Genomic DNA, 9,264 nt, shown 5'->3' with positions numbered 1-9,264 from the left:
AAGTATCATAAGACTTAGAAGAATTATTCTTGATATCATGAATAAGAGGATTAAAGAACATACTTGATTGAATTTTCTTGACAAAGATTGAATCAATATTCAATATTAATTTTATTGCTTAAAGATAAAAATACTTTAGCTTCAAGAGAATCAATTTTTATTGATGAAAATTTGCATCTCCTTCTTTTGATATAAAATAAGGCATTTGACAAATCTTGTTATTTTCAGGATTGATAAGTGATCTCAAAATCAAATCTTGATAAAAACATATTTCAATGGGCTTGGTAATAATTCAAAATATATACTAATATGAAGTACTTAAGGTTCTTGTCATTCAAATATATGATAATTGGAATAGAAGTGCCTTCTAAATAATGTTGTTATTCTTGAAATAAATCCTTGATTGCAAAAAGCTCTTTTTTATAGATTTCATAGTTAATCTTAGCTACTAAAAATTTCTTGGAATAAAAAGCTATCAAGTGGAACTTGTCATCTAGTTCCATTTGTGACAAAATAACACCAATAGCAAAGTTTGATGCATCTATTTTTATAAATAATGCAATGAAAAAATAGATGCAATACAAAATTAATTTAAAAATAAATGTTATCTTTAAGGCTTTAAAAGATGCTTCAGCTTCTTTATTCCACTCAAGTTTATCTTTACATATCAACTATATAAGAAGAGTCATAATTTAAAAAAAAATCTTGATGAAGATTTGATAATAATTAGTAAATCCCAAAAAAGATTACACATCTTTGATTATTTTTGAGATCTTCCAATCCATGATAGTTTGGACTTTCTTCAAATCTATCATTAGTCTTTTTTTAGAAATGATTTATCCTAAAAAGTCAACTTGAATAGTATAGAATATATATATATTTTTTTATCTTGGTACACAATCTTATATCTTTAAGTTTTTATAATACATGACAAATATAAAATTTATATTTTTTTTGTGATTTTAGAGTAGATTAGAATGTCATCTAAATATTAAATAATAAAATCATCAAAAAACTCACAAAGAACAAAATTTATGAGATGTTGAAGAGTATTTGGTGTGTTTGTGAGTCCAAAAGCCATGAAATTATATTTAAAATGTCCATATTTGGTTCAAAATATAATTTTTTATTCATCCCCTTCTTTGATGCGGACTAGGTTGTATGCTCCATATAGATCTATTTTTGTATACATCTTTGCTTGATTGAATTGGTCAAGAATTTTTGAAATCAAAAATAAGAAATACCTATTCTTGATGGTGATCTTATTAAGTCCTCGATAGTTTATACATATTCATATAGATTTTTTTTTTTTTTTTTTTTTTTTTTTTTGTTAAAATAAAATAAAAGCTCTTGCTAGAGATTTTGAATGGGATATGAAGTTTTTAGCCAAGTTCTTATGAGTATACCCCTTTAGTGCAGCCAACTCATGTTGCAATAAGCTATAGATTGGTCCAAATAGTAGTTGAGTTCTTTCTTATAAATCAATTGAATAATCATAAGGTCAATGCTTTAGAAGAATATGTGCATTTTTTTTTTCAAAAATATCTTAGAAATCTTGATATTAATTAGGAATACCACTTGACATCTTTCTACCATCAAAAATGGATATGGTATATATAACAAAAGATGAATTTTTTTTGCTATAAGAATGAAAGATTTTATATCTATTAGTAAGGATTTGAATGTATTATACTTATGTATTTCTACTTGATTAATAGAATTTTAGATCAAACTATAAGAAAAATTAAAATTATAAAAAATAAAATCTATTTGAAGATTATAATTTTTAAACAAAGATAATCCTAAAATAATCAGATTAGATGGAGATTTTATCACATTAAATATTAATATATTATTATGATCTTTAATTATTATATCTTAAAGAAAAATTTCATAGATAATATCTCCAAAAGACACCAAACGACCATCTATGATTTCTACATATCACGAACATATATACTTATTCTAATAATTTTCCATATGATTTATAAAAAATACATAAAAATAGATATAAATAGATCAATTTTATAATATCTTTTAGAAAAGCTTTTTAGAAGCTTTATATACATAATTTTGACTTTATACATATTTATAATTGACTTTTAGGTTAAAAAATTAATTAACAAGTTAGTCAAGTATTATATGTATGAATAGCTTGTGAAAAAAAACTAACTATGTGGTGCACACATAAAAAACTTGCCTTGCAAATTAAGACATGCAGCTTACAAAATCAACACATGTTCGAGGTCTTATAGAACGTTGCCACATAACTCTTAGATGAATAGTATATATAGAGGCAAGAATGAAGCTTTCTTCATTCTTATAAAGTCTTTTTTTTGCTCTAGTCTAGATTCAAGAATCTTTAGTCTTTTGACAATAATCATTTCAATTCTTTTTAATGTACATGTTTCTTAACTTCTATTTTTTTATACTTCTTTGAAAAAAGTTTTATTTTGTTAGGAGCAAAGATATAGAGATGATTGGAGCTGCATTAATAATTGTACCAAATCATGTTTCTTTTCCTATGATAGAACACTTTTTCAATAATAGAGAAGTAAGGATTACACTATCCAAGAAGTTTGATGGCACAAGATCCAAGTTTTGAGGATTTATCAATCAAGTACAACTTGTGATTACATTTCAACTCCAAAGCTATCCAATCCCAAGATTGTAAGTGAGATTTATTAGTATACTTCTTTTAGATTCACCATTATCATGATTTCCATCTTTTCTTGAATGACAAGATTCAATATTGAATAATTTAGAGGCTTTTCTGATGGAATTTTGATCCATGTATGGAAAATTTGATGCAAATTATATTACAACCAACAAGAATGATATTTTGTAAAAAAGAATCTATTAGTAATATTATATGCTTTACAATTTATACAACTTACAATTGATATTAAGTAAAATGATGCTACATTTGTTAGTTAATTTTTTTTTAAAAATTATAATATGAAGTAAAACATTTGATGCTCAATTTTTTTGATCTTCAAATATTAAGTCAAGCAATTGACTTTGCTATGAAGTATGACAATTGAATTTTTGAATTTTGATCTCAGAGTCATATAAGTGCGCTTCAACCTTCTTATAATTCAATAGCAATACCAACGTCTTTTTAACACATACATTTGAAAATAGATGATATATAAATTAATGTAGTATATTTCAAACTTCTTATTAAGGAAGAAAAGACTTGTCGTTGTTAGAAAAGATTGTACTTGTATTGTAAAGAACCTAAGTTTACTACTCAAGTTTATCCAAAGAAGCAATACAACCACAAAATAAAGAATATAATTATCAAAGAAGATTGTATGTCAAAAAATGAAACTTATCTAGCTACAATAAGAACCGGGCTGTTGGAACTTTATACAACACATAGTGAAGGTCCTATTCTTTCTTTAGAATCCTCTCCTTATTTTTTAATAAATATTATTTTAGGACCTAAATATCAAAAAACCTCTATCTTATTAGATTTAGGAACCTTTGCATATTTCTATATATACATATAAATATAAATATATTCTAGTAAATACCTATATGATTTATATATATATATATATATATATACATATATATATTTTAGTAAATACTTATATGATTTACATATTTCTATAGATATATATATATATATATATATATATAGATATATATAAATATATTCTAATAAATACTTATATGATTTTTATATATCTATATATATATATTCTAGTAAATACCTATATGATTTATATACCTATATGATTTATATACATATATATATATATATATATATATATATATATATTCTAGTAAATACCTATATGATTAAGTAAGAGTAGATAAAAGTAGATTAATTTCATAAGACCTTTTAAAGAAGCTTCTTAGAAGCTTGTCAAGGATATGAATCTCAAAGAAAGAAAATCCTCAATACACTCTTATATCACTAAAAGGAACTAAAAAGTCACTCAAAGATGATATAATATTAAACTAGAATAGTTATCACCAAAAAAAAGAGTTGAAAGTCTTGAAACAAGACTAAAGACAAGAAAGGCATTGACAAGAGTGAAGAAGGCTTCACTCTTGCCTCCATATATACTTCCTAATTAGGAGCTATATAGCAATGTCTTATAAGACCTCCAACATGTGTTGACTTTGCTAGGCACATGTCTTAACTTGTAAGGCAAGTTATCTATATATGCACCACATAATTAGCTTGTTCTATAAGTTATTATATGGAGTTAACTTATTCTATAATCTACCAACATGTTGTTAACTTATTGGCCAAGTTTTCAACCTATAAACACATCTAAAGTCAAAACTACCTCTATGAAGCTTTTAAGAAGTTTTTTTAGAAGGTCTTATGAAATTAATTCACTTTTATCTACTTTTACTTACTCCTATCTGATCATATTGATATTTATTAGAGTACCTATGTATGTCCGTGATATTACCTCTCTTTTAGGGATGAGTTCTACAAGGAGCAGTCTTCATATGTTAAGAAAATTTAAGATACAAAAAATTATATTTGCCACATACTTTGATCTTTGTTCTCTTCAAAGATGCTTGATAGGTCTTTTCAACTATCGATAGTGTCCTATACCAAGGCAAGAAGATCACTTTGTTATTTGATTATTATTGAGGCCTTTCTAACTTCCTTCAAATAAAATGTTTGAAATATCATGAGGAATTGTTTCTACTTTTAATAAAATCACCAAACATTGGAACTCTCTTCCAAAGTTGTGATACCAAACACATTGTATCTTGCCATCTATTTGAGGAAGGACATGTTATTTTTGAGGATCTTCATCTCGATTTTATCATCTTGAAAGTTGTGATAATTACAATATCTCTTCAATTAACTTTGTAAATAAAAGCTCTTGAGTTGAATTTGTTCATTTGTTGGTTTTCAATTTCAGTGCCAAATATATAGAAGCTAAAAATAAAGATAGAAGGAAGAATATTATCTTCTTTTGATCTTATTTTTTTATAGCAAAGATTTGTTATTCCTCATTTTGATTTTGATGGATGTCGTCAATGAAAAGCTTCAACTCTCTTTGCTATATTTGCAAGATTTTTGGCTAGTTTTCATATGTATTTATTAATATCATATCCATACTAATGAACAAGATATTGTAACCTATTCTGATACCACCTTGAATATAAGACTTCTTCTACCTTGAACTCTTAATTACTATCCACTTCTATAGAAAAAAGTCGCATTTGTCTTCTTTCCAAAATATTTATTGTCTTATATGACTCAAAAAGAGACATATGAAATATATGATGGATCTTCATAGACTCCGGTAGATATAATCATTAAGCAAGAGGATTGATTTTTTCACAAATAGGAAAAGGTCCCAATCTACAATAGTCTAACTTATCACAAAGATGAGTAGTCTTAATATTGCGATGAAATAACTATTCTTTGTTATCCACATTGAATTGTGGTTACTCCTAGCGATAAGATATTGCTTTAATCTTTTTTTGTTCTTGAGCTTCTTTTAACTGTATCTTCATTGTTGCATGTAGCTCTGAAAAATGATTTATTAAATCTTCTGCTATAAGATTATTAACTTTTGAAAAGTCAAAAGTATCAAGTTATGGATGATAACCATAATTAGTAAAGAAAGGTATCTGTTGAGTAGAAGAATGTACAAAATTATTGTATGTAAACTCTGCCAATGGCAAAAGAGTTGTCCAATCATCTTGATGATAGTTGATGATACACCTCAAATACTACTCCAAAACTTAATTTACTTGTTCCATTTGTCCATTAGTTTTAGGATGAAAAGTCAAAGAAAGCTTAATATCTATCTTTAGAATCTTAAATAGGATTCTTCAAAATCTTGATACAAATTGAATTTCCTTGTTTGATATAATATCCTTTGATAATACATAATAGTGATAAATATTGTCAATGAAAAGCTTAGCTATTTCTTCACTTGAAATAGATTTTGTACATGATACAAAATGTGTTGTTTTGATGAAGCAATCTATAATTATAAATATAGAAATATATAAACTTGAACTTAGAAGATTTGTAATAAAATCTATAGAAATAAAAGACCATGATTATTCATATAGGGAATGCTTGAAGTAGTCTATAGGATCAATGATGAGGGATTTTTGATCTTGAATAAACATCACATAATTGAACAAAGTCCTTTACCACCTTTTATATTTGTGGCTATCAAAAATCTTTAGATACAACCTCTTAAGTCTTTTTGTATCCAAAATGTTTAGTTGCTAGAAAGTCATGACATGCTTGAAGAACACAAAAATGTGCTTCTCCTTTTGGAATAAATAGGCATCCTTCAAAATAGAATAGGTTGTTTTTGAATTCAAACTTTGAAACATCATAAGACTTAAAAAAAAGATTCTTGATATCATACACAAGAAGATTAAAGAACTTCTTTTATTGAGTTTATTTGACAAAGGTTGAATCAACAGTCAATGTTGATTTTATTACTTGAAGATGAAAATGCTTTGGCTTCAAGAAGATTGTTCTTTATTGATCAAAATATATGTCTCTTTCTTTTGATACAAGATAAGAGTATTTAAAAAGAGTATTTGATAAATCTTGTTGTTTTTTAGGCCAATATGTGATCTTGAAATCAAATCTTGATAATCATATATTCCAACGGGCTTTGTAACAATTGAAAAGACTTGCCAATATGAAATACTTGAGGTTCTTGTAATCTATATATAGTATGACTAGACTTGAAGTGACTTTTAGTTAATGATTCCATTCTTGAAATGAATCTACAATTATAAGAAGTTCTTTATCGTGGATTTCATAGTTAATCTTGGCTACTGAAAATTTCCTTGAATGAAAAGCTATTAGATGGGATTTGTCATCTATTTCCATTTGTGACAATATTATACTTAAAGCAAAGTCTGATGCATCTATTTTCATAAAGAATGCCTTAAAAAAGTCGACATGATGCAAAATTGGTACAAAAGTAAATTCCTTCTTCAAAGCAACAAACGATGCTTTGGCTTCTTTATTCCACTTAAATTTGTCTTTACAAGTCAAACCTGTAAGTAGAGCTATAATTTGAAAAAAGTTCTTCATAAAGATTTGATAATAATTCACAAAATCCAAAAAGTATTGCATATCTCTTATTGTTCTTAGGATCATTTAATCTATGATAGTTTGGACCTTCTTTGGATGCATCATAAGGCCTTCATTAGAAATGATGTATTCCAAAAAGTCAACTTGAGTAGTGTGGAATACATACTTTTTCATCTTTGCGTATAATCCTACATCTCTTAGTTTTTGTAACATACAAAAAATATGAACTTTATGCTCTTTTATATTCTTAGAATAGATTAGAATGTCATCCAAATAGTAAATAACAAAATCATCAAGAAACTCACAAAAGATATTATTCATTAAATGTTGAAATTCAGCTGATGCATTTATAAGTCCAAAAGGCATGACATTATATTCAAAATATCTATACCTAGTTCAAAAAGTAGTCTTCCATTCATTTCTTTCTTTAATGTAGATCAAATTATATGCTTTTTATAGATCTATTTTGATATAGATCTTTGCTTGATTTAGTTGATTAAAAGATTTTGAAATCAAAGGTAGAAGATACCAATTCTTGATGGTGATCTTATTAAGTCCTCAATAATCCACACACATCTACAGAGTTCCATCTTTTATCTTTATAAGTAAGATAGGAGCACAAGTTGGAGATTTAGAATGACGTTTAAAGTTCTTGGCCAAGTTTTCATCAATATACTCTTTAAGTGCAATCAACTCATTTTGTGATAGGCTATAGATTGGTCCAAATGGTGGTTGATTTCCTTCTTGAAGATTAATGGAACAATTAGAAGGACGATGCTTTGAAAGAATATCTATATTTTTCTTTTCAAAAATGTCATAGAAATCTTAATATTGGCTACAAATATGACTTCATATCTTCTTACTATCAGCAATGGATGTGGCATATATAACAAAAGATGCTTGAAAGATCTCGCATCTACAAATAAAGATTTGGATGTAATAGATTTATGGATTTCTACTTGCTTAGCAAGATCTTAGCCTAAACTATAGAAAAAATCAAGATTGTAAGAAATCCAGTCTATTTAAGGATTATATCTTTCTAATCATGATAATCCTAAAATAATTTGATTAGAAGGAGATTTAATTATATTAAATGTTAATAAAATATTGTGACCACTAGTTGCTACTTCTATAAGAATAGTTTTAAGTGTAATATTTCCAGAAGATAATGAATGTCCATCTATTACTTCTACATGCACAAGTTTGATTTTCTTAACTAAGGATATATCTTATTTTTTGGCAAAGTCATCATTTATAAAAAACAAGTTGAGGCTTTTAAATCCAAGAAGGCTAAGACTTTGTAATTTTTTGGTTCTAAACAGACTTCTATTATAAAAAAAGATGAAGGATTGGAAGAGAGAATAGGACATTTTTTAGATATTACACATGATTTTAGCTGCACAGTCCCTATTGTAGCTAGAGCAACTTGTTTTTATTCTATTGTCTTCTTTAGCAATTGTGCTCCTTATTTTATATTTGCGTTGTTTCTTTAGATAATATTGAGCACTATGGTTAGTTTCTCTACAATATAAGTATAAGCCCTCTTCACATTGTCGATTCTTTTCTTACTTTGTAAGGAATTTAAAACATATTGTATCAATTTGCATTGGTTTTAGTTTTTATAAATAAGTTTTTGAAAAATTAGGAGATGTTGTTATTATTTGATTTGCTCCTTTACAACCATATCTTTATTCTTGAAAACTTTCAAATAATTAATTGTCACATGCAATGGCTTGAGCAATAAATTATTCCAAAGATTTTGTTTTTGGCATTGTCAATAAAAAGTCTTTGACATTATCTTTTAATCCATATTGAAATTGATTGATAAGGGATTTTTCATTCCAATCCATATTACAAACAAGGTTTTGGAATTCAACAGTATATATGGTCGTTGACCATGATCTTTGTAATAAAGATAAGAATTTGATCTCTGCTACTCTTTTTTGATTATTTTTTCTAAATATGGCCATAAATACTCTTCTTAGAATGAATTCAAATTATAAAAGAATCATGAAACTTTTTTCATAAAGGTCCAAACTAAGAGAGAACACTTCCTAATAGAAGTATATATATGAATCTGACTTGAGTAAATCCATCATAGTATTAGAAAAGATGCAACTTTAAATAGAGCTTGTCTTGTTGCAAAAATTCTCAAAATTTTGATCTTATTCCATTAAACTTCTCAGGCATACTAGTCTTTGTCT

This window comes from Physcomitrium patens, chromosome 23 (assembly GCF_059467195.1).
Source record: "Physcomitrium patens ecotype Gransden chromosome 23, ASM5946719v1, whole genome shotgun sequence".
Classification (NCBI taxonomy): domain Eukaryota; kingdom Viridiplantae; phylum Streptophyta; class Bryopsida; order Funariales; family Funariaceae; genus Physcomitrium; species Physcomitrium patens.
The sequence above is the reverse complement of the archived record's forward strand: the minus strand, read 5'-3'. Positions refer to the sequence as shown.